This window comes from Mus musculus, chromosome 11, assembly GCF_000001635.26.
Source record: "Mus musculus strain C57BL/6J chromosome 11, GRCm38.p6 C57BL/6J".
NCBI classification, from domain to species: Eukaryota; Metazoa; Chordata; class Mammalia; order Rodentia; family Muridae; genus Mus; species Mus musculus.
Genome location: NC_000077.6, coordinates 18,465,916 through 18,493,910, shown reverse-complemented (window position 1 = coordinate 18,493,910; position 27,995 = coordinate 18,465,916). Strand labels below are relative to the sequence as shown.

General features: G+C 38.8%; 1 long non-coding RNA gene across 2 annotated transcripts; it reads left to right on the top strand.

Annotated features, from left to right (window-relative positions):
• Nucleotides 1-644: 644 nt before the first annotated feature.
• Gm12022 (predicted gene 12022) lies at nt 645-26,431 on the top strand. 2 transcript variants are annotated; one of them, NR_167980.1, is made up of 3 exons: nt 645-714; nt 23,227-23,315; nt 25,152-26,431. It is a non-coding gene; the product is annotated as a predicted gene 12022 (long non-coding RNA). The 2 variants fall into 2 exon arrangements; NR_167981.1 differs by lacking the exon at nt 23,227-23,315.
• The last annotated feature ends 1,564 nt before the right edge of the window (nt 26,432-27,995 follow it).

The window sequence follows — 27,995 nt, the reverse complement described above, 5'->3', positions numbered from 1 at the left end:
ATTGCATTGAGAAAAGTAGTTCCTTCCAGTTTGGCTGCCTTTCTCCCTCCACCACCACCCACCCCCTTTATTTTTTTTTGCCAAATTTTTCACAGGACACTGCTCTCCAAGACTCCACTTGCAGGCCTTTTCACTTATATCTTTATTTTTTAGTCTATTTTAAAAGATTTTTCTTTAGGTATTTTATGTAGATATATAATCTATTATGACTGCACTTAATTCCACTCTCCTACATATGCGACTGCCTGGTCACCTTCATCTAAGGAGCCAGTCAGCTACCTGCTTTGTCCTTCCATTCAGGCTCTAAGGTTGCCTTCTCATTTTGAATCAGAAAGACTTATTTGGTTTTAAATCCCAAGCTTATTGTTTACTAGCTGTGTAGAATTAGAAAAGCCATTAAGCCTCTCTGTGTATTTACAAGAATGTGTGTAAGTGTCTCCATCCTTACCCTTCACTGTTACAAAGGGGATTTAAGGCCACCAATCTATTTCTGCTTTGGTCTTTCCTTCTGACATTTCCTTGGCATTTTCGACCACTGCTTTGTCATCTCAGCAGGATTCCAGCTAATTCCTGTGGGTTTTCTCATTTGGTTTCCTATTTCATCATCTGACCACCCTCTCATTAACTCTTCTTCCTGAACTGACACTGGGAATTTCTGTGTTACCAAAGACTGCATCTCAATGTGCTTGAGCCTGAGACCAAAGCAGAGATGATGTGAGTAAATAAATTTGCCGGAAAACTGGAGGGTGGCATCAAAATCTGGCCTGCTTTTCATAGAGTGGAGTGTTTTACATTGTTTACTTACCCAATAGTTGCTCAACACTACATTTTATTTCAGCTGTATAATGACCTGGGAGTTTATATAAGAGTGGGGAACATTTGATCAACATTTGTGTGAAAATCTGTTAAAAACCAGCTTTTCTCTAAACTGTGTGCCAGTGGATTTGTGAGTCTTCCACTGGCTGACCTCTGTGGGCATCACTGGTTGGTGATAATGAGGATATTATGTTGTTAGCTGTGACATCTGAGGCAACAATGTAGAAACTACAGAATTTTCCTAGTGATTCACAGCAAGCTCAGTCACTGCTGGAAACACAGCCTGTAACTCTATGGTAGAACTGCTAGGAGTAAATTGCGTTGCTTATTTTGTTTCTGTTGGTCTTCAGTAAATAACTTAGTATACCTTGACAGAAAAAAGGAATGTGGGCTGCACTATTCCTTGTGTCTATATGGTCTAGTTAACCCCTGAGGTAAGTCAGCTAAGAAATATCGACAATTGGAAAAGAAACTGCTGCTTACATCTGTTAGGATAACAAACGACAGATTCTGACACTGAATTACTTTTAATCTCGAAATGCTTGCTTCTGAAGGAAAAGATTTCATCAAGAAATGAAATCTCATGGCATGAGGCTCAAGGAAGGATGTTGGTTCTGCAGAAGAGAACCAAGGAGCTACAGTTTCAATGGAGCAGGCAAAGATCTCTCACTCGTAGGATTCATGGGCTCAGTTTATTTCTTTTGTTGGTTTTACAAATGTAGATACAGAGTAATGACATTAAAGGAGACCAAGTTTCAAGATATGGCATCAGAAATTAGCTTTTCCTTTTCCCCATTTATCTTTTGTGTCCTTTTTTGGTATTCTAAATGCTCCTAGACTGTCTATATGTGAAACAGGAAGTTTGGGGCTGATTTCTTGTTGAAATGAATGACTCGGTAATTGTCTGTTAGGCAGCTTTCTGATCATAAAAGACATGTCTAAGCTACTCAACCTGTAAGGAGAAAGGGTGTATTCAGACTCAGAGATTAGATTTCAGTCAATGACTGCTTGGCCCATTGCTTATGGCCCCATCTTAAGGGTAGATATTGGTGCAGCATCTCATGGCCAAGATGTGAAGGGGAAGAGAGAGGGGTCAGGATCCTAACATCACCTTCAAGAGCATGCCTGTGCAACTGAAGAACATCTAGAATGTCCTTCCTCATAAAGTTTCCACTCTTTCCCAGGAGTGCCACACAATGGTGCAAACCCTCAACATATGAGTCTGTAGAAATATCGAAGAGACATATAGGACCAAAGATATTGCTTTTGTATTGTTTAAATATTTCAGAATATCACTGAAAAGTATTTGTCCCTTACAGGTGGTTTTTCTAAAGGTACATACAAATATCAATGTTCACCTATTGGAGAACTCTTATGCTTTATTTAGTTGATTTTAAATCAGTCAGCATTGTACTCAACCACACTCTAAGAAATAATCTGCATAAAAGCGCAGGTTCAAAGTATCTTTTAAGTTTTTCTACTGCTAAGCACACACACACACAGAGAAAGAGACAGACAGACAGACAGACAGACAGACAGAGACAAACAGAGACAGAGACAGACACAGAGAAAGAGAGTATGGAGGACAAAATTCAAAGCAAACCTCTTTGGTGTGCCTTTAAATGCACATGTAAATTAGAACTACTCATAACATTATAACCTATGTTCTATCTCTGGACTCTGACTTTGCTTATTTGTCTTAAATCATTCGCCCCTTTCCAAACGAAATGGCCCAGCCCATGTATAAAATTCCAGGATGAAAATATAGAAGCAACAAAACGTTGGTAGTTATTGCTAATGAAAGGAATATAAAGTTTATTTCAGGACTTGCCTTTTCCCCCTAATGATATTGCTCTGCTCCCAGCTCAAAGGAGGTGAGGCAGGTTACACCCTTGGGATGCTTGTTAGGCACGAAAAACAGAGTAGAAGAAGTCTAAGTTTTGAAACCACACTGAAATCGTTGGGCTCTGCTTGCCAGCACTACTCCCCTCCTAGCCGGCTGCTGTAGACTGCTCTTTCCAACTGATCAGAGTTCACAGTTGTCTTTTGTTGCATCTCAGACATCTCCATCCACGGGGATGTGTCTGTGACAGAGTAACCTACAGAACCCCTACCCCTTCAAAACTGTTTCCCATTGCATGCCAGCCAGCTTTATCGAAGGCTGTCATTTTCTTTGTGGTCTACACATTAAAATCACAAAGGTTGCTTTTAAAACATGCCCAAGCCTGAGTCCTAACCATATTGACTCCTAATTTAATTGCTCTGTGGTAGAACTCAGGCAGTGGAATTTTTAAACACTTCATTAAAGGTTTCCTTTGGGCAGCCAGATTGATGGTTTTATTTCTTTCTCCATTGTGACAGTTGTTGAATACCTTAAAAACGACCAGATAGCCCCAATAATTTTTGAGTTCAGGTATGTGTCTTGCATAACACGGAGCTAACCCTCAGCCTAGTTATTTCTGTCATAACCTTTGACTAAACATGAAGAAGAGAGGAGATGGGAGGCTTCCTTTTCCAGGCTCAGCTCTTTGGTGTTGGCAAGGTTCTCCGAGAGAACTGGCTTCCCAGGATGTACATAACGCAATGCAACACGGGCCCTGACATCCATCAAACTGTGTCTTTCCTTTTCTTAGCTCCATGAGGCAAAGAACCGGGTCTGTTGCAAGTTTCTTGGATTCACCTTCCTTTGTTCTTGATGAATGATGAACTCTGAGTTTCCAGTATTTGATTTGTAACAGTGTTTTGTTGTTGTTATTGTTGTTTTGTTTTTAACAAAAGCATATCCCCCTATCACACTTTAGAAAAAAGAAGCTATAAAACAGTGGAGGTCACACACATTTTAACTTTTTTTTTTTAATTTGGTTTGGAATGACTCCTTTTTATTTTTTCTTCTTCCCTAGCAATGTGGTCTGTATCAAGTTTCATATCAAGAAATATGAAGTCGCTGATAGCCTGTTGCTAAGATGAAGTCAGGCCTTCCCACCTCTTCCTCCTTCTGGTTTCCTTCCCTGAAACGTGGGTTCTTGACAGCTTGTTGTTGGGCAGGGCATTAGCCTTTTGTAATTTATTGCTTTTAGATTAAATCTGGGGAAACTCGATATTGCAGTTGAGTGATTAGAGCAATACCCCTTGGAGTAATAAATTTTCTTTGGTGCTGCACATCTCCAGATCATGTTTCCTTTCTAATTACATTTACATAAATGATATTCTGTAAAATTAAATTAACATTCAAACGGTTACCCTGACAGGGAGAGACAAAAATTAGTTACCAAGTTGTGTCTTTAAAAAAAAATGTCTAGTTTTTTTCATAATATGAATCACTACCCTCTTGCAAGTGCCAGCCTTCAACAAAATGCCCCTTCCAGACTGCACGGGGGTGCTTCTCAGCAGCGAATGGAAATGCTTTGTTTCTTTCCTGAAGAATTAGACCATCGGAGACTACAGTGGCTTTTCTGAACTCAGCCGCTAATTAATTGCTAATATTTCTTCAGGCTTCTAGCTTTGAAATTCTGCAGTGATCCTGGACACTCTCAGATTGAATATGAGCATAGCTATGCATGCCGACCCATGTTTTTCTCACCATCCCCTCCTCCAGTGTAGCTGCTTCCTACTTAGGATTCCCTTTAGAAATACTTGAGTTCCTCAAGCAGCAGCATCAGGAACTCAGTGACTGGCTTGTCAAGGGTGAGAGTGCCACCTCTGCTGTGCCTGTATTACCTTAAGACAAATGGCAGGACGGCCTCCACCGTATTTTTAAGTAAAGCCAATCAGTTCCTTTTGTGATTATAATTTTTATATAAAATATGCTTTCATTGACATAAGTCAGATATCCACAGAGAGGCTATCCCAGGAACCTTATCTGTCACATCCCTGAGCAAGTCAGGCTTATTGCCTGTGTTGGTTGACTTGCCTCCACCTGACAGGGATCACTTTAATAAACCAGTGAGCTAGGAAAGAAATGCCTGCAAACCTGTTCATGCAGAGTGGTAGGAGGATAATCAGAGACATATTTCTATGTCCAGACACTTTCTTTTCCATTCAAAAAGCATGGTTCCCAATTACATAGATCTGCTGACACACTCACCACAGGCCCAAACAGGGATCTTTGTGTCCATGTGGAAATGCTTGATGGAACACAGCTGTCAAGAGTCCACTCTCAAAACAACCTGTCAGGAACACTGGTTTCCTCAGATGAGAATAAAAGCCAACATCTCTCTTGAGAGAAGTAGACACAGCATATCCAGGCAAGACTGTTCTTAGCTCAGGGACTTACCCAATATCTCAGATTCTCTTGTCTCTTGAGCAGGCCTTCACTTAGGTTTCAATTATTCATTGATCGTCTCTGTGTTGTACATCTGCAAAGGCAAAAGGAGAAGCTAAAATGAAGGAACGGAACAAAATCTCAGTCCATCTAAAGCTGCACATTCTTTATACTCCTGTCCATGTATGTTGTTCTTGAGTTTTCTATGTATAGTATATGTATATAATACATAATATATGTATATTATGTATAGTATATGTATTACTATGCATAATGCATTTATTTATATGCATATGTATGTATAGTATATGTAGTGTATACTATATGTATTCATTCATGTATATGTATGTTATATATTATATGTATGTATATTTTGTATAGTATGTGTATATATTATACATATTATATATACACATATATTTATGTATATTATACATATAATATACATAGTATACATATATTATGTATTCTTTTTTATATATCCCTTCTTTGTCAGTTACCCTCTTTCTTGCCTGTGACTCACTGTGAGCATCTGATGCCTCTGGGGCTTTTTGTGTAGTCCTTTTCCCCACAGGCAGAATATGGAGACACCAAGCATCCTGGCACTTTAGGCGGAGTGCTGGGTATAATTCTCAGCTCCTGGTCCTGTCTGACAGTCTCTGTTGGAAGCTTCTGTCAGTGGATAGATACCCAAATCACCGATTCACTGACCTGAGTTGAACAAATGGGAGTATTGCTCCTCAGCTACTTGGGAAGCACTATGGAAATTGGTCACTGGAACTCATCATTGCTTGTGACTTATACACCATGGAAAGTTAGAGGCATTTATGAATGGGTACTAGATGCCTTCCTTGCAGAGGTGTTAATGTCAGACAGAGCTGAGTGCAGTAAAAGTGAACCTTGAGAATAGAAAATAATAAAAGAGGTATACAGATGCTGATTACTGTTAGAAGGCTCATACATGGTTTCCAAATGGAATTTTACATAGAGTACTATATATAAACAGAGGTGAAGCTGCCCTCCTCAGTGTCACTCCATCCCAAGAGCCTCAAGCTACTTCCTGTTCAGAGCCAGGTTGGAATATACAAGTATCAGCCATAGGGTGTCACATTAGCAGGTCTGAAAAATAGACTAGTTTTATCCCTTAGGTCTTGACATTTTATTTCCAAAGGTGGTGACAGCAGCTAGATCTGTGCCACAGTGGTTATTGGGCTCTCAGAATCAACATCAGGTGGTTTACAACTGTCTGTATTGCTAGCGCCAGGAGACCTGGCCCCTTCTTCTGGCCTAGGGGGAAAACCCATGGTATATACTCACACAGGCATACATATGTACTTGAATACGTTTTTAAAGTGGTAATGCTCAGAAAGGCTGTCTGGGCCCTCCAGTCATTTTCTCCATGTTGTAGTCGCATAGATTCTTCCAAGCAATGCTCTGCTCATTCCTTGGCTATTCTGCTCAATATTTTAGACATAGGGAATGACAACCACTACCGGGGACATACTTAGACACAAGAATAGCAATTACACTTTAAAATGCATAAAATTACTTTAAAGTTCCTTGGTAAGTTGAAGAAAAGGTAAAACGCAAGGGTAGTCAATCAGCCTGCTTAGAAGCAGGGGCTTTATCTAGTGGACAATCATGACAAACAGAGATACACAGGTAGAGGCAAAGGATAGGAGATTTGGCACTGATCCAGGAGTCAAAGTTGATCCATAAAATTCTTACTAAATATGTTATTGAGAAAGGTACATATGCATTCCCACTAAGTCTATTATGAAAGTCAGAGATAATTATCTGGAGCTGTGTGGGAGGGTGGGCAGGACACTGGTTTCTGAGCCGAAAGTAGCTGAAATTCTTCTAAAGTCTACAACTTATTGGTCAGTCTTTTCATGTGAATAGATACTTCATCTCTGGGTCGCAGTCTCCTCAAGAGGAGTCAGAAGCAGCACTTGTCCTTTTCACATCATCTAGAGAGTCAATGACTGAAATGCACTTTCTTTCCCCTCCTCTCCATTCTGAGAAGCTCCTGATGCTAGAGACAGGGCTGGTGTTATAGAATGAACCATAATGTTAATGGCACAGTTATGACTTCAGAGTCTAGCGGCATGTCATTCCATCAACATGACTTTTTGTTTCGCATATAGAAGATGGAGCATTTGGAGTACTATTTGAAGATGTCATCACTTAATTTGCTGCTTCTCCTGGTAGCAGTTTTGGTGAAACCCAACCTTTATGTAGATATAACCCAGTGGTGAGAGGTGCTGCTATTGTGCTCCACATACAGCTCTGTCACACAGCTTTTGAAATACTTTGTCTTCCTGAGACAGAGGCAATTTTTTTTCATACTGATACTCTAGCTAGTCTCTGAACAATTTTTAAAAGCTATGAGAACCTTCAGCATATTAGTTTCTTTGGGGAACATGGTATATCTCTACTTTTTCTCAGTGCAGGATCCCAGGGACCATGGACAAGTATCTATCTTCCCCCTGAAAGTGGTTTCACACTTTTTAAAATCATATTAAAGTATTATGAAATTTGATAAATAAACCATTGACCCTTACCTATTTGTATCAAGCTTCAGATTAACAAGGAAAACTGAAGAACTGAATTTTGAGTATTGATTCATGAGAATACAAATGTATTAGACATAAGATAACGCCAAACCATTGATCTAAGATGAACCAGTTCAAAGAAACCTTGGGTATCCCATGTCTTCCAGAGGAAACCCAGTACCCCTTCCCCCACCCAGAGAACAGGGGTGGTGTTAAGTTGATATTATTTGAATGTCTCTGATCCTAATGCCAACATAGTTTAGAAAGGCGATGAAGCCTTCCCAGGCTTCCCTGTCATCTACTCACTCTAGACACCTATTGCAATGGTCTAAGATCAGAGCAGCCAACACTCTGCTCCACTGGGCCATGGGTGGCTCTCCCCAGCTCTCAAGATGACAGGGGTTGCATTAGTATTCCTCTCAGCCTCTGCCATGAGAGTGTAACTGCCTCACAGCACAGCTAGACTGGACTTACCCTCCATCTCCAGCATACAAAAGGCCCCAGAAATCCTTGCTGAAGGAGCAGCTAGTTAAATTGTTCAGATATTTGTCAGAATTCTATTGGGAAGGAATAAAAGTATAATATTTTACCTAACAAAAATGACTATGTTAACACTTATTTTTTAATAATTTGTACATGGTTGTAATCTTGAAGATTTTTCTTTCTCCTGAGAATGAAGCTAAGTAAGTTGTCAATATCCATGCAGGTCCTGCTCTTGATGTGTGATGACCTGCCTCTCAGAACTTTTCTTCTTCATTTCTGATTAGTATAAGCTAAAATAATTAGCAGAAATAATTAAACTTGAGCATACAAAGCACTTAGAAAACTGCTTGCCGTTCAAAAGCAAAATCAAAGAAAATAAACCCTGCAAGTGAATGAAACCCACCTGCAATTATTGCAAATTATTCCATCAACACACTATTAGGAGCATAGTGAACTGGGCAATTGGACTGGAGTGTTCTAGCCCCAGTTGTACCACTAAGTGTGACCACTGACTCCCTGGGAACTTGATTCTTTAATCTGTAAAGACAGATGTTTGCCAAGCAAGCTTTATGAATGTTCAAGTTTGGTAGTCTGTGGAGTCCTGAACCATTTGGGTCAATAGATTCTTGGGACATTTGGCAGTTGGCATTCCTTTGATGTACCAGAGTGTTTGTTTCCTGCTTGTTGGTGAAAAAGTATTTCACCAACTCCATTTGTTCTTTTCACCCAGGAATTCTGCTGCTTAAAACAGAGCAAAAGTTAATTAATCTCATCTAATAGGAAACATTCTAAATGTTAAATAGCATGCTTTAGAAAAACCTTTCTTTCTGCATAAAAATAATTAGTAGTTTAGAGAAATGAATCTAATTGAGAAGAATAAAGAACTGACAGAAGCCTGATATATCTGTCTCCTGTGAGGCTATGCGAGTACCTGGCAAATATAGAAGTGGATGCTCACAGTCATCCATTGGACAGAGCACAAGGTCCCCAGTGAAGGAGCTAGAGAAAGGACCCAGGAAGCTGAAGGGGTCTGAAGCCCCATAGGAGGAACATCAATGTGAACTAACCAGTACCCTCAGAGCTTCTTGGAACTATACCACCAATCAAAGAAAACACATGATGGAACTTGCTATACATATAGCAGAGAATGGCATTGTTGGTCATCAATGGGAAGAGAGGCCCTTGGTCCTGTGAAGGCTCTATGCCCCAGTATAGGGGAGTGCCAGGACCAGGAATGGGAGTGGGTGGGTTGGGGAGCAGGAGGAGGTGGGAGCGGATAGGGATTTTCAGAGGGGAAACTAGGGAAGGGAATAACATTTGAAATGTAAATAAAGAAAATATCTAATTGAGAAGAATATAATTGAAAATAATAATAATAAAAGAATAACACACACACTTGAAGAGTACTTGTTTTAGCAGCTATGGTATATACATTGTTTTGATTAAGAATCTTTTCACTCAAAAATTTATGAATTTACTAGCTTCTACTATGTGCAAAAAGCTATCTAAATCCTCACTGATTATAAGATTCTGCTGATGTTACTTACAAAACAGAGTAGTAAAGCATCCAGGATGCTGTTGGGGAAGGCCCACAGTAACCACAGGGCAGAGCTTCTCTGTGCCATTCTTGTTCTTCCTCACATGAAGCGCTCTATCTAACTCTGCCCGCAGAGATACATATTGGGAAATGGACTCTACCAACTATAAAGCCTGTGTCTAAAAATAATTGACAAGAAATATTCTCATAGGAATCATGGAGGAAAATTTCATGCCAAGCCAATTTAGCATTTTGTGATTGGCTGGTCAGCAGTGGAAGGAAAGCTAGAAAACTCCAACAAGAGTCTTACAATCTGAATAAATGGTCTCTGAATCAGAGAGTGACTTGAGGGGTCCTGGGTTCTAAGATTTCAGTACTCTTCCAAGATAGTACAATTATTATTTTTTTTAATCATTAAAAGTCAAACCAGGAACTGTAAATCTAGTTACTGAAGAGGAAAATTACAAATTTAAGTTTATATAATGAATTCAAGGCCAGTCTTGGTAACTTAGTGAGAACCTACCTGTATAAAAATTAAAACAAACAAACAAAAACACAAAGAAACTGGGATTATGACTCAATGGTCTAAAAATTCCAGCATGCTTGAAGTCCTAAATTTAATCCCCCAGTACTGAAAAAAGTAAACAAGCAAATGAAAAATCAGGGTTTATAAGAAAAGGTGTTTAGATTTAGGGTGTCATAGGACCCAAGTTAGGTATAAAGGCTTCTCTGAGGAAGTGTATGTGTGACTTTACCAAAGATGATAATGGAATTTCAGAATTTCCAGCAGCAAACCATGTATAGTGGTTTCAATGAGAATAACACCATGGGTTCATAGATTTGAGTACTTGGTCACCAGGGAGTAACACTATTTGAAAGGAATAAGAGCTATGGCCTTGTTGGAGAATGCATGTCACTTAGATGAGCTTTGAGGTTCCAAAAAGCCCATTCTACATATAAAGCTTCTCTCTTCCTACTGCCTATGGATCTGGATATAGAACTCTCAGCTACCTCTTCCAGCACCATGACTGCTTGCATGCTACCATGCTTCCTACTGAGAAGATAATGGACTTAACTTCTGAAATTATATGCCATCCCCAATCAAGTGTTCTCTTTTCTAAGAGTTGACAGGGTTATGGTGTCTCTTCGTAGCAATAGAACACCAACTACAACACCATCTTGCAGGATCCCATAGGAAAGATTGCTGATTATTGATAAGCACATTAGTGAGCAGTGAGTTTAAACCGCTTAGCACTCAAGAAATGGTTGCCAGAATTTGTAGAAATGACCAGAGATAAGAGAAAGGTAACATAATAGCTTTCCTATGTCAAAAGCTCAAGAACACTTTATGCAGAGATAACTGAGTTGTCCATACAATTTCAGCCATTGTTGCTACTGTGTGGATCTTTGCAAAGCTGTTCAGAAACTGACTTTAAAATTGATTTATGAAAAATTTTCATATTAAAAAACAATAGCAACCTGAAGCCCTTAAAAAACAGTGACAAACTGAACCACATGCATGTCTCAGGGATAGCAGCACCTCACCCCAGAGAGCCCAGTTACCACCCGAGGAGTTGTGTATCACCCCATTCCATGACAACTACTTCATGTGGCCTTCATCTGAGAACTGCATATGAGCCCACACACTCTATTAGAGCCATTCTCTCTCTTTCCACTGCAACACCAATAGTATAAGCTGCAGACTTGTGTTGGGTGCCCCTTTGCCCCATTGATAACCATCACTTCTTTCTCTCTGAAACTCCAGCTTTGGCTTCTGAGGCTCTGCTCCTGCTATGGAGGGATTGCTTATATGCTCAGAGACTGAGCTAAGAGCCCTTCTGATACTCCAGTTGTACAACCCTGTTGAGTGGACATCAAACTGAACCTCAGGCACCACTTCATCAGTAGTTCTCAACCTTCCTGATGCTGTGATCACCCATAATGCAGTTGTCCATGTTGTGGTGACCCCTGCAGATTGTCTTTGGCAACCCCTATTAAAATAAAGGTCATTTAATGCCTCAATTCCTCACCAAAAGGATCCCGGCCCACAGATTGAGAGTCACTGACCTAAATAATATAAAATCTGCCAAGTTGGTGTAATGACAGCTAGAGGTACAAACATCAACTCAGCAAAAGCTAGACACACACACACACACACACACACACACACACACATATATATGACATAACCTAGGACCAACTCTAGATGCCTATGTGTCCTCACATAAATACAAACATTTCAAAACACCAAAATGATATATCTCACCCACAAATCACTAATCTCATACTGGTGATCCCTGAGGAAAGCAATCTGGCTGATCCAAGACAATGAACTCAAAATAGCAATGGTAAACACGCGCAACAAACTCACATAGTATATATGAATAAACACGAGAATGAACACTAAGAAAACACAAACAGCTGGATGAAGTGAAGACATTTTAGGATATAAAAATAAAACTTAGTAAAGAGTTTTCTGAAGAAGACCCAAACTTAATTGGGATGAAAATTTCAGTACAAAACAAAAGCAAACAAACAAGAACCAAAACCAGACAAAAGCCCCACTGATAACATGGATCAAGTAGAAGAGAGAATATCAGAGCTTAAAATCAAGGTAGAGGAAGTGGTGTCACAGAAAGTGATAAATATAACAAAAATAAATAGCTCATGAATGAATATACAGGAACTCCAGAACACTACAAAAAGTTCAATCCTTCTTAGGTATTGAAGGAAAAGAAACCCAGATCAAAGGCACAGAAAATATTTTCAACAAAATCACAGAAAATAATTTCCCAAATCTAGAGAAAGGAATGGCTATCCAGATGAAAGAACTACATAGAACCAAAGAGACAGGACCAGAAAGTAAATTCTCCATGTTATACAATAGTCACTACACTAAATAAACAGAGTAAAGAAAGAGTATTGAAAGCTGCTAGGAAGACCAGGTCACATATGAAGACTCATTATGCCATAGGCAATATGACTTACCTTTCTGCTACTGTGCCAGGCTTACTTGAACACCAAAACTGTTAGTGGGTTGCCTTTTGGTTTCTGCTTGTTACTGTCATTATTTCTCCTGGGGAGCTGTTAGCACAGTAGGGCTTCAATACCCTTGGTCTCCAGGAACATAGACATTGACCATATAACTGAGCATATACTCTGTCTAAAACAAGTAAAAACTTGCCTGGATGTGACTAAATGATCAGAGTGACCAGTTATTTTGGAGCTCAGGACTGACCAGGAGTATATTCAGTAGACTCATACATTGATTTAAAAAAGCACTGAGTATTTATAAGGAGAAATAGTCACTGAGAACAAGAATGAGTCCATGAAAGAAGGTTAAGATGTAAAATGGAAGGAATGAGAGAGAGAGAGAGTAAGAGAGAGAGAGAGAGAGAGAATTGAAAAAAAATCTTAATGTAGACTTTATACAGAGGACGAGGTGGCTGTGGCCACCACACATTTATGGCACTTCTGGAAACAATGTCTGCAAGTCAGCAGGAATAGTCAGCCACCAACAATGCGTTCACTACACAGAGCACATGTCCATCCACAGCAATGTGAACTCTGTTCAGCAATCATCTCTGATCAGAGAGGAAAAGCACGTGGAGGGAGGGAGAGGAACAGAATTGGAAACTGGCTAAAATTATGGCTGAACACTTTCTATCCCAAGCAGTTGGAAATCACCACCCACTGTGTCACTGGGGCTTCATACCTTTGCTTGACAGGGGACCAGGCTGTCTGTGCACAGCCCACCACCCCACAACACCTCTTTCAACAAAGCCACACCTCCTAATCTTTTTCCAAACAGTTCTAACAACCAGGAACTGAGTATTCAAACACATGAACTTATGGGGAGATAGTCTCGTTCAAACAACCACACAATTGCACACTCTCTATGCCTTGGGGGTACTGGGTTGATAATGTCACTAATTATGTATTTTACATTTGAAGTAAGGTAAGTCATGAGCAATAGAATGAATTCTTTAATGGCTACTTAGCAGGCATATCTTCCTAATACTTCTAGTTAGACTTGTGTCCTCTTCTAATTTGGAGCACTCATTTAAATGAGGCTTCTATATTGACAATCTTTCTGTGTTCTTTTTTATTACTCTTGATAAAAAATGTTCATAATAGTACAGTTAACAAGAACCACAACAGTATGTGCAGAATGTGAAAGGAGAGGGTGCAAGTGGTTTTACTAAAATCAACCATGCATTTCTGCTGGCTACTCAGTAGGAAGCTGTGGCACAGCAGGCCCTATCCAAGTTCAAAGCTGAAACACAACAGGAAATAAATGGGAGTATGTTCGTGGAGTAAAATTAACATGCTTTAGTATTTTGTTTGTCATATAGGTACTAGGTTTTTCTGCCTCTTCACACTGCTTTTATTGGCTTAAATAGATAGATTAGACTCTGAATTTACAGCATTTGGTACAAGGGAAGGCCATGTATGATTGCTCTGTAAGACCCTGAGTTACATGTAGAACAAAAAGTGTTCTTCAGTCACACTGGTCCCTTTGTGGATGCAAAGACCTATTTTCCTTAAGTGAGTGAGGCTTGTCATTCTACATCCTGATTTGGGTAACTTTCTCCAAAGCTCATGATTAACGTGGGCTTCCAAACATTGGATTTCTTAATCTTTTGACATTAAGTTTTCTCCTCAGAAGGCTGGACCTGGACTTAATTAAATTTAGAAAGAAGGAGATGGTTGGGTAGCCTGACAAAGTTGAAATGCATTGGCGATAGTCATAGTTATATTAGGATAGAAGCATTTGCAATGAGAATAACTAAGATGAAATAGAGGCTTTGTCTAAATGGGAATCTACAGAATACGCTTAAATGTGCTTCTCCGCATTTCCACATTCTTCTTATTTTAGCTAAAGATGGAACTGTTGTTTGGAAAGGCGAGTTCTCCCTTTTTAAAAGTCCTTAACTCTATTTACCTCACACATATCACTTTATGGGTCATCTTTTTCTTTTTCCTCTAGGAAAGTCATTATTTTATGAAAGTGAACTTTACAATTTTCTTAAATGTCTATTTGAGGCATGTTGGTTATAACATAACTGAAACTTGACCAACACTAAGAAGTACTAGGCTAAAATAGGAAGGCTGCAGTGAAGAAACTGACTTTCTGCTGCACTGACCTTTGTCCATGTTCTCTTCCTAAGTACAAAGGAGTGTTGTAAATGAGTCTTCACTAACAATGGATATGCTAATTAGGGAACCACACCCATCATTTTGAAATGCTGATACTTAAGACTGACAGCAACAGCAAGGATGGATACATTCTAAGACAGGCCTAAATGAGCATGAGCATCTGGGAGTCATAGACAATCTTTTTTTTCAAAATATTTATCTAGATTTTTTTGAATGATTCAGTCTGACCTACCCTTTATTAGTTCAACCAACTAAAAGTGGTTTTCATTCATAAATCGTTCTTGAATAGTAGAACTCACAACTTCAATTAACTAGATTTCCCCGGGCAGTGTGTTCCTTTTTAAGCTGCTGCTCACCAGGGCCTTTAGCAGCCACACGAGGAAAGCCAACTGACCCCATCTGTGAAATAGCATTAGGATGCACAGTGAAGGTTTTAATGGAGAGAAATAAAAAAGCTCTCCATTTAGGACAACTGTGCCTCTGATGAAAGGAGTAAGGAGTAATGATGAGAGGGAGGAAGAAGGAACAAGGATTCCTGTTTTCTGTAGTGTTGGAAAAACAGTTCACAGGTAGCATCCAGAACACTGCATGTAATTTGACAAAATGGGTGTGAAATCTTAAACTTTCAAAAGTCAGTTTTCCTCATCAATTGGACTCTTGTTTAATTTTAAAAAGAAAGAAAAAAATATCGAAAAGGAATATTTTCAAGTACCCGTTTCTCTGACAGCATGAGACAGGGGAAATGGCACACATTTAAGTGTTTATAGAGCTTTGTGAAGTAGGGCGAGTTTCTCAGTTTTGTATACCTCTGTATAATGAGGGTTATAGTTGGAAGGTAGATTATCCCTCACAGTCAGTGTACAAGAGTGGAGCACTATGTGTGTGCTAAAAGTAGTGGCCAATACTGTGAATGCAAGGTTTCTAGCTGTCACTGGATGTATTATTTTCTCAAATGAACATGAGATTGGATAGAAAGTTTTATCTGCACCTCATGGTTTCTTAATTCCAGTGGTTCATGTGCAATACGACCATATTAACCAAACATGTATCCTCCCCTTTAAAGATGCAGCACAGATCTTTATACAAAAAGGATCCCAAACACACAGCCGTTCAGAATATGAGGTAACGTTTTGCTCATTATTTTCAGGACTTGGTGTGTCTGTCACTAATATGGCAACTTTCTTCCTTAAATATTTTTAGTAAGAATGTAGACATCTAGCAGGGTTGGCTTTTGTTTTGTTTGGTTTTGTTTTTTATTAACTTCATAACTTTGCTGAAAGTATTATATACTTTTATTTTTAGAACTATTTTTATTGTTAGGATTTGTTTTCTTCTTTATTCATGTGTATCTATCCATATGTGTCTGTGTACATGTATGTGCATGTTATGTAGGTGTTGGCAGAGGTCAGAGAAGGCATCATATCCTACAGAGCTAAAGCTACAGGAAGCTGTAAGCTACCTGACATAGATGCTAGTAACTGACCTTGAGTTCTCTGAAAATACAGTCATATTTCAGGTCCCCAGGACTAATTTTTTTTAAAGATTTAATTTCTGTTTGTTAAAATGTAATTACATCATTCCACCTTTCCCTTTTCTCCGTCGAATCTTCCCCCGGTTTCCCTGGTTGTCTAGGGATGGGACACCATAAGACTTTCCTTCTTCCACATTAGCATGTCTTCTGATAGTGTCACTGTTCAGGTCTTGTTTAAGCAGCCAATTCTACAAGGCACACCCTCACAACAGACTTCCTGATCTGCTGTCTCTTCCCTGCTTCTGTAGTCTTCTCTGAGCCCTATGTACAGGAGTTGTGTCAGGTATTTTTCCACTGGGTCTAGGCTTCTAATGTTCTGTTCATTTTTGTGTTGTATCCAGTTGTGATTGTCTATGGTTTCTCATTTGCTGTAAAGAGAACTTTCTTTGAAGAAGAATTAGAGTTGTACTTATCTGTGAGTTTAAGGGAACTTTATAATGTGGTTAGAAATTATGCAGGTCTAGTGAAGTGGCAGTATTAGGTCCTTCTAAGATTCATGACCTCATCAGCTCTGGGAAGTTGACAAGGATTCTAGTACTGGACATAATTTCCCTCCTATTGAGTAGCCTTTTAGTTCAATTAGATAGCCATTGGTTACTGCTAACATACAAGTGCCACTATTGTATGTTTGGGGACATTTTGCCATACTCGTCAGGGCTGTGCTTATATGCAGCACAACTGAATACGGCTATTGATTTTTTTCCTCCCTTAGCAGAGTATTTTCTTGTTCTATAGAATCTAAACTTCGGAAAGAGGCTTTCAGGTTAGATACAGTTTGAACCATCTGAGTTCCAGGACCACTTTTAAAAATGTAGTTGGATTAGTGATCAGGAAGCAGAAGAACAGCTAGGGGGGAGTGGAAAGAAAGTGACGAATTGTTTAATGAGCACAAAATTTCTGTTGAGAGAGTGAAAATGTTCTGAAAATAGAAACCGGCCATGGCTGCAAGACACTGTGAAAGTACTGACATTGAGTTGTACTCTTCAAAATGGGAGAAGCAGAAATTTGTATGCTGTGTCCCTTTACATAGGAGCAGCAGAAACAGCTAAAACTATTCCACACACAAATAATAGCTGACACACTCATGCACAAAGTTATGACTAACCAGTGGATGTTAACTACAACTGATACAGGGGTTGTTCTATTGCCTTTTTATGTATCAGACATATCTACTTGGTTACTTCTGATTCAATCGTAATTGATAATAAGTAATTATCACATAACAGCAGAAATGAACATGAAGTTCTTTTTGCCTTGGGGCAAAGATATAAATCAAGATTCAAGATGTAAATCATAAGACTTACTTTTGGATGCCATTGAGTCTTTACTCATTCAAAGTGATCTCCAGGATTGTTGTCTGGATTTGTCTGTTTCTTTGTCATCCTTTGTTCTCAACATTGATTTAGGTTTTCTTCCTATTCCTTTACTTTTGGGGGCCTAGATAGTTTCCTGTGCAGTGACCTTCTGTGCTCTGTCCTCATGATACCCAATAATAGATGACCCGCCATTTCTCAGCTTCTGTCTTCCTAGGGAACTAGACACAATTCCCTGAGTAAGGAATAGGAACATCTCAGTGCACCATCAAGACTAAAGTGCTAGCTGGCCACAGTTGCTTTGTATGGCTGGGGAAAGCATGCAACAGAAAGAGAGGGTTAAATGTAAACAAGGCCAAAATTATAATCCTCTCCACGGACAAGAAAATCTGTGCTTCAGGAACCATAGCTGCTCAGTGGTGACGTTTGACCTGGCACTCAAATCTGGCTGTTCTGTGTAATAAACTGTGTCTTATGGCTTCTCATGGATGAGGTCCCGATAATGTTATATAGAACCATCGAAATACCATGCCCCATGCACCACAGCAGGTGATAAAAGCTTCTTGATGATGTTAGCAATGAAGCGGATGGCCATAGAGTGAGCATTATTTGGATGAAGTTAAATGAGTCTACGTAGATAAGAGGATACTGCCCTGCCACTTAATGAATCACACGTGAGAGGAATTTGGTAATGAAGTGACAAGACTTATCAGGCCAAACAACTGCAATCTCTCATTATATAGCCATAATGACCCACTTATTACTAAGACAAAGGGAAAGGTACATGCATAAACACATCCCTTGATGTTTGGCTGCAAGACATGAAACGGACATGCCAGCTTGAAGAAGGAGCAACAGACGTTGTTTATGTACGAATGATCAAATTTGTTGTTTACCAGCTGGAAAAATGACAACAGAAGTAAAAAGGTAAAGGTTGATTTGACTGTTTGGAAAAAGACAGAAATCCAAAGGAAAGAAAAGCAGATGTGGCTAGCTGGCTCTAAGGGTTGCTGCAGGGGATCTGGGGGAAGAAACAGGCTTATCTGGAAGCATGACTTCTGTTTTCTTTTGGATGTGTGCTCTTATGAAAATATCTATTGTGCACTCCTATGCCTTCTATTTCTCTTGAATAAATTTTCTTATTCAAGTATGCCTGATAGCATCAGGGCAGTGAAAATAGAGATCATATCAATTGTTGGTCATGTTCAGAAGAGCTATTCTTAAAGATGGCTCAGATTTTAGGTACATGTGTTCTCCACCCTGAAGAGCTACCTTGTTCACCATTTTAGTGTAGATAGTAAGTACACTGTGTGGAAGGGTATTAAATAGAACTTATTTTAAATATATTTTATTACTTCTGGAAATTTTGTATAACATGCTTTGATTACAACATGCCTCCCTCCCCAAACTCTTTAAAAATCCATTTTTCTTCCTTACCCCATCCACCTTTGTGCTCCCCTCCCCCAAACTCATGAAGACCTATTTGTGCTGCACTGATTTCCGTCGACGTGGACCCTTCTACTTGAGAGTAATTGATTTACCAGGGGCTGCACCCTCAGAGAAAATGGACTTTCCTTCTCCCAGCACAAAAAGCATATTCTTTATGGTCAGAGAAATTATAGTTGAGAAGTAACATACTTAACTAATCTCCACAGAGACCTCCCTCAAAATAGGGCATTTAAAAAATACCTTCACAGCAAAGACTATACACAGAAAAGATGAACAAACTGGAGCCTCCTTTTCATAAATACCTGTGCCATTTGAAGAACCTAAGTTACTTACACTGCCTTTAATTTACACTCATTGGTGAGGTCTTGCTTGGGGGTTTCCTGGGTCAGACTCCTGCATCTCCCATGTACTAGAGAATGACTCCAGACAAGATATGACCTGCTGTTAATTTCCAGTTTCTTTATTAGTAGATGAGGATTAATTATATCTACTACATAGGGCTGTATTAACAGTTTGGATAGCTTTGTATAGTACTGCCTTCTGTGCCTAGACAGAAGACATAGCATTAGTTAATTGGTTGTGGTACTAGCATGTTAATACCAGTTATGAGTATGTAATACCATACAAGGGAACATAATAGAAACTCACATTCCCTTCTGCAATGGATGTGTGTCAAGTGTAGATGTGAGGGACAAAGCCAGAGGATGACAAGACCTGTGGTGTTTGATGCAACTGCCCAGCTGAAGTCCCAGTGAAGAAGCATGAATTGTAGTCTCATTTCAGTACCTATTCTGGTGCAGCCTGAGCTTGTATTTATACTCTGGCTCTAGTAGTATCTGTCTTCTACAACACTGCCCAACAGACTGCATGGATGACTTACAGCAGGCTTGCTAATGACTTGGAAAAGGGCTGGCCTTCAGAGAATGTGGATCAGCTGCTCCTTTCGATAATATGGGAAATACAATAAAACTTTGCAAAAGTCATGGTAATTAATTGGAAAGCAATAAAAGCTTTATTCTGCTAAAGAGTTGATGGAATAGAAGCAATGTTACAAAACTTATAAATGATTAAAGAGAAAAATTGTTCTCAAGCATCGTAAACTTACTTGTAAACACAATTTTAATCTAAAACTCATACGTGAAAGTAAAGGTTGAGTTTCTTTGGGTGACATCAGTATACAGGATGAGAGTATCAACTTGTGCAAGGCATTGGCTTTGCTGTTGTAGAGTGAGATACCATACATTTTTCCAGGTACCTTTGTATGTTAACTTATTTGATTGTAAATTTAGCCTTTAGCATTAAGCTCAACGAACTACTAATTCTTCTAATTACTTATTCTGCTAATTATGAAAAGTGGTCAGGGATTTGGACAATATATATTCTAGAAAGTGTCTGAATGGTATGTGAAGTTTAGAATCAGCTCTCAAACTTCCCAGAGATGTTTTCTTTGGGTTGAAATACTACTTTCAAACATTTGAGCTTGTTTTCAGTTTAACTTAAAACCAATAAATCCAGTATCATGGGCCTGCAATCAGAAAACTGTAACTAGAGCCCAGGACCAACATCCTAGATGGCTTGGTTGACATATAATTAAGTAGATAACTTCCAGTGATGAGAATCTTTAGTATGAACTATCACCTAAAAACTTGGATGTACTTACTTAAGATGGAATTCTTTGCATAACTGTTAGGATTTGTATCTTAAATTGTCCCCAAGAGCCATATGCTTGGTCACCAGCCTAAGAAACTGTTGGAAAGTAGGCTGGTAGGAGAAATTTGGATTATTGTGACTATTTCCTTACAAACAATCTTAGGACCCCAGCCTACCACTCTCTCTCTACTTCTATTCACCATGAAGCAAACAGATCTGTTCTATCATGTACCTATTTCTATGACTTACTCAGTTGTTCTAGGATTAAAGCAGTAGTATCAAGTGGCCATGGAGCAAATGTCTGCAACTCTGGGTGCAAACCAATCCTCCTTCCTTGTGTGCTGATTGTCCTAATTAATTTATTATATAATGCAAAGCTGATTAATATGATAAGTACATATATTGTTCTTTAGATGAAAACAAAATTGAACAGAGCAGTGTGTGGAGTGTTATGAGGACTGTATTGTTTTGTGGATATCAATGTATCCTTCTTGTTTCTGATACTCCTAGAGTAAGTGCTGAAGAGCTCTCTTCTCTTTCTTCATCTTTCCCTGCCTTCCTTCAGGAAATTCTTATAAACAGTTCATGTGTGCTAGCACTGTGAGCGATATGGAGGCAATGCATTGGTCTCTGCTTCAAGGAGCCTACCACTTAGGTGAGAGAATCATGTGACATCTTTAATGCAGTGTGAAGAAGAACTATACTTTGCAGTAAAAGAAAAAAATAAGTATCCAACATGTACAGAAATAATTTACTAATACAATTTGGGGAAATTGTGCTGGCCTCTTAGTTTTTTTGAGAGTTAAATAAATCCTTCCCTCCCCAAGTTGCTTTTGATTGTGTTTATCACAGCAATAGAAAAACTAAGTAAGTGGGAGATGCAAAAGTCAGAAGCTCTAGTGTCTCCTTCTTAGTGGCCCATCTCCCTGATTGTGTTGGGAAGATAGAGATGATAGTTCTTCACCTTTCTACTTCCTGAAGTAGAATGAGTAAGACCCGATACTTGATTCTGCCAGAGGCATAAACTATAAAACTAAAGAACTATATAACAGGTTTTGCATTGAAAAGTAAAATCTTAGGTGCTGAGCTGGGTGAGAGATGGGAGGATTTATATACTCAGTATGAGACAGGGTTGGAGAACAAAATAACTCTCGAATTTGTCAGGTATAATTGGATGAATGACATGATCAGCACAGAGATAGTAACAAGCAATATTCTAGAGCTCTCTTTCTCCAAAGTAAAAAATAGTATTTTTGGTTTTGTGGGCCACATTAATAAGTTTGTTGTGAAACAGAATATTCACAGACAACAGAAAAGTGACTGTAGGTATGTTCCCATTTCAGAAAACAAGACACCAGTTCTTTGTGAGAAAGAAGCAAGGATGGCTGTACCTCTGTCTCTCTCAAACATCTTACAGGCCTTATACTCCTGTATCTTTTAAGCTAGCTTTATTGGAACATTCATCCTCAAAGCCTTCTCAAGTATACATTACATAGTCTTAGTACTCCAGCTAGTAGACTTTCCTGAGTTTTACTGATTAAAAATGGATATCCTGGTACATAAAGACCTGGGACTCTAGTGTCAGACACACCCACGTGGAGCCATACAGTCAAATTTCATGGATGTAGTGAGATGGATATTTCTGGTTTCTTTCTAGAGTCAGTTGTGCCATGTTTTTCTGCCCCATGAGAACATGTTTTTGCAGAAACAGACACATGGGAGGATGTTTTACTGAGACCAGACAAATGGTAATTTTCAGGAAGCAGCCTGGAAAAGGGACATGTGATATTTACTAGAGTAGATTCTTAAGAGAACACATGATGGTAGAAAAAGATATAAATAAAGCCACACAGACGAGGCTGTGGTGTACTGGTATACCTTACCATTATTCGCTGCTCATCGTTGGGCTTTGCTGATGCTGGGTTTTGCAGATGTCGCTGTATTATGGTATTGTCTTGCCTGCCATTCCTGGCTCAGCATTATTTGTCATGACTTCATAGAGAGAAATGTACCACAGAACTTCTGGTGTTGTTCTGGTGGGGCTTCCACAGACTTGGGCAGATTGGCGGAGCCTTGTGGTTTCTTCTGGATAGATTGGCCATTGCTGATTTGTGAATGGTGTTTGCTAGTGGATTGAGCTGCCACAGCTGCTAATGCACATGAACTGAACTATTGATATCCTGACAAGCAGATTGGATTTGCTCTGAAGAACTCTTTCTAAAAAGGCCTACACCCTCTTTTACTCTATTTACTTGTTCTTTCTACTACCTCTGGTGGGTGGGGGGCTAGAAGGAATATTAAAGCATTCAAAGCCCCTATTAAAAGTAAGTTTTCAAAACTCAAAGTCTAAAGTGTTGCACCTGCAATATGGGCTTGTCCATCAGCAACCATCAGCACTGTTTTAGATGATAAAAGATAAGAAGGCGTATAGCAAGCCAAAGGGAAATGAGCATGAAAATTTTGCTTTCCAGAATGATGTCAGTGTGTTCAGAAGTACATGGGCAGGAGGCACTATGTCATATAATGGACTAGAAGAAAGCACTACAGAGGACCAGTAAAGGTAGAGTACCCAGACTAAGCTCATATTGGAGCTCTGTTCTTATTTTGGATATCTGAGACTATTTACTTACAAAAACAAAACACAGCTATCAAAATAGTTACATAGAAAAATGGCATTATCCCTATAGTTGTCAGGATTCTCTAGAGTAGCAGAATTTATAGAACTAATCTCTATTCTATTTCTCTTTTGTCTCTCTCTGCTTGTCTTTCTCTCTCTTTCTCTTCGTGTGTGTGTGTGTGTGTGTGTGTGTATGTGTATTCATTCCAGTTGTAGTCAAGTTGAAAAATAAGAATAGCCATAACAATACCTGTCTTGACTGTTAAGGCATAACACACATATATAATATACATATAAATATACACACATGTATACATTCAAGCTCTCTCTCTCTCTCTCTCTCTCTCTCACACACACACACACACACACACACAAACGCACACACATATGCTATCCAACTAATCCAGCAAAGAGTAGCTATGAATAGAAAGAATCCAGTAGTTGCTCAGTCTCACCAGGCTGACCAGGGTCTCTTACCTGGTCTTCTGTATATGCTGGAATCCCAAAGAAGTAGGCTCCAATGCCAGTGAAGGAATGGATGTGCTAGTAAGGCAAGGATAAGAAGAGAGCAAAAGCTCCCTTCTTCTATGTCCTTACGTAAACCTCCAGCAGAAGGTGTGGCCCAAATTAAAGGTAAGTCTTCCTGCCTCAACAATTGGAGTAAAGGTCAGTGTCTTCCAGCCTTAATATCCAGATCAAAGTTGTGTATCTTTCTACCACACAGTTCTCAACTAGAAGCAGTTTCTCCCACTTGAAATTTCTCACAGCTGTGCACTCCATTTCTGGATTGTAGTTTATTCCATATTTAGTCTCAAGCTGGCAACCAGGAAGAGCCATCCCTATTCCTGTCTTGACTGTTTAGGAATTGTTTGGATTGCAGGTAGAAGTGTGGGGAGTCCCATGACCTTTTGTTTAACTCTTCTGTACAGGTGTCCCATTAGAAGGTGGTGTTCAGGGCTGCTTTACTAAAGATCTTATTTATTTTTGAAAAAATAAAAAATAATTTTCTGGAATGAGCAATGATAAAAGATGTCTGGTAGTTCATATCAGATAAGATATATCTATTTCCTATTACAATCATTTTAAATATATTTCATTTTCTATGTGGTGATAAAATATTCCATATCATGAAACAAAGTCAATAATTGATTAAAGCAACCTATGTGGTAGGTACAAAGATCTTTTTTCATCATTCATCATTCATGCTTTCTACTGAAAACAATGCAAGGATACACTTTTAAGATCTGGAACTAACACTATATTCTTCTAGCTAAGTGGGGATAAATTTATTCCATCTCAAATTTGATACTAGTGAGAAATCACTACTCTTCCCCCTGAGTGTACTGCAGACTTCTAGACTGCTGCAGCTGAGACCTGGAGTGGATGCTGGGCTCTGCTTTGTGTGAAAGGCTTGTTGCTACTTTGTTTATTGTGTGCCTTTCTCACTGCATGCCTCCTCTTTGCCTGAAGCTCCCATCAGGAATGAAATGTTGTAGTTGCTGTTTTCTGGTGAAGTATGTAAAAATAAACATGAGCTAAACACATTTATGGAACAATTAGAAGAGAGATGCTAGTATTCTCCATTTAATTTTACTTCTTCCATCTTTGATTTCTCTCCCTGTGGTTTCTGTGTACAACCTCTGGTCACTTTGGATAATTATGAACTATATAATTAAGAAGAGAGATAGTTACAAGAATAAGTTTTGGGAAAATATAAATGAATAAAAATAGTACTTAAATAGATATTGGTCATGACCCTTTCATATTCCATATTAATAGATGTGAGCACTGCCCTGTGAGCTGCTCCTGCTCAGAAGTTCGGTCACAAAGTCAATGGGTTCCCAGAAGGCCTGCTCTAATCCAGGATACACAGCTCCATCAGTCTCTTGGGAGACTGCCTTTAATCCAAGACATCAAGGCCAGCTAATATCAGAGACAGCCAGATGGTGAAAGGCAAGTGCAAGAACATAACCAACACAACCCAATTCAATATGGTACCATCAGAACCCAGCTCTTCTACTACAGCAAGTCCTGGATATCCTAACACATTAGAAGAGAAATTGTGACTTTAAATCTCATCTAATGAAGATAATAGAGGCCTTTAAAGAGGATATAAATAATTCCCTTAAATGAGTTCAGGAAAACACAGTAAAATGGTGGAAGCCCTTAAAGAGGAAACAAAAAGTCCCTTAAGGAAATGCAAGAAAAAACAACCAAACAGGTGAAGGATATGAAGCAATGAAGAAAACACAAATGAAAGCAACCCTGGAGATAGAAAAATCTAGGAAAGAGAATAGGAACTACAGACATGAACATTAATAACAGAATACAAGAGATGGAAGAGAGAATCTCAGGTGCAGAAGATACCACAGAAGAAATTAATAAATTGATCAAAGAAAATGCAAAGTATCAAAAGTTCTTAATCAAAAACTTCTAGGAAATTTGGGACACAATGAAAAGACCAAACCTAAGAATAAAAGGAATAGAAGAGGTTTAAGATACCCAGTTCAAAAGGTCAGAAAATATCTTCAATAAAATCATAGAAGAAAATTCCCTAACCTAATGAAAGAGATGGCCATAAACATACAAGAAACCTATAAAACACCAAATAGAGTTGGCAAGAAAAGGAAATTCTTCAGCCGCATAGTAATTAAAAACACTAAATGTACAGAACAAAGAAAGAACATTAAAGGTTGTGAAGAATAAAACAAAGTAACATATAAAGACAGACCTATCAGAATTATACCTGATTGCTCAACAGAGACTCTAAAAGTCAGAAGATCCTGGACAGATGACTTGCAGACCCTCAGAGATAACAGATACCAGCCCAGACTACCATATCCAGCCAAACACTCAATCACCATAGGTGGAAAAACCAAGATATTACATGACAACACCAAATTTAAACAATATATTTCTACTAATCCATCCCAACAGAGGATACTAGAAGAAAAACTCCAACAAAAGGAGGGTAAAACTACACTCAAGAAAACACAAGAAGTCAATCATCTCACAAAAAACTTAAAAGAAGAGAATCAAACACAGACAGTATTATTTCCAAAAACAAAATGACAGGAACTAGCACCAGGCATGGTGGCACACTCCTTTAATCCCAGCACTTGGGAGGCAGAGGCAGGCAAATGTCTGAGTTCAAGGCCAACCTGGTCTACAGAGGGAGTTCCAGGACAGCCAGGGCTACACAGAGAAACCCTGTCTCAAAAAACCAAAACCAACCAAACAAACAAATAAACAAAAAACAGGAACTAAAATCATTGGTCATTAATATCTTTCGACATCAATGGACTCGATTCACCAATAAAATGACACAGGCTAAAACACTGGATTCATAAAATGGACCCAACATTCTGCAGCACACACAAAACACCACAGCAAAACAAACAAACAAACAAACAAACAAACAAAAAACACCAAACAAACAAAACAAAACAAAAAACCATAGACACTTCCTCATTGTAAAGGGTGGAAAAAGGGATTTTCAAGAACACAATCCAAAGAAACAAGTTGAGGTAGCCATTCTAATATCTAATACAATAGATTTTTCAACCATAAGTAATAAAAAGAGATGGGGAAGGACCCTAATACTCATAAAAGGAAAAATCCACCAAGATGAAACCTCTATTCTGAACATCTATGCTCCAAATGCAAGAACACCCACATTTGTAAAAGAAAGTTTACTAAAGTTAAAAAATCAAATTAAACCACCCACACAATAATACTTAAACACCCTACTTTCACCAATGGACAGATCATGGAAACAAAAACTAAACGCAGACACAATGAAAGTAACAGAAGTTAAGAACCAAATGGATTTAACAGGTAGGTATAGAACAATGGCCTTGTCAGGCATCAATGGGAGGAGAGGTCCTTGGTCTTACAAAGGTTCAGTGTAGGGGAATAGAGGGCAGGGAAGTGTGAATGAGTGGGTGTGTGGAGGAATACTCTCATAGAAGCAGGAGGAGGGAAGATGTGATAGGGGGTTTCCAGGAGGGAGGGAAACCAGGAAAGAGGATAACATTTGAAATGTAAATAAAGAAAATTTCCAATAAAAAAAGAAAATAAGAAATAGAATATAACTTCTTCTCAGCACCTCACAGAACATCCTCCAAAATTGATCATATAATTGGATACAAAACAAACCTCAACAGATAGAAGAAGAAGATACATTTTGAACGGAGGCCTTATATTCTATCAGATCACCATGGACAAAGGCTTCACTTCACCCAGAAGAGAAATAAGAAAGAGCACACATACTCAAGGAAATTAAACAACTCTCTACTCAATGATCACTTAGTTAAGAAAGAAATAAAGAAAGAAATGAAAGGCTTTCTATAATTCAATGAAAATGAAGACACAACATACTCAAACATATGAGACACAATGAAAACAGTGTTAAGAGGAAAATTCATAGCACTAAGTGTCTTCATAAAGAAATTGGAGAAATCCTATAATAGCAATATAACTCTAGAAATGAAAGCTCTAGAACAAACAGAAGCAAACACACTCAAGAGGAGTAGATGGCAGAAAATAGTCCAAGGCAGGACTGAAATCAACCAATTAGAAACAAAGAGAACAATACAAAGAATCGACAAAACCAAGAGCTGG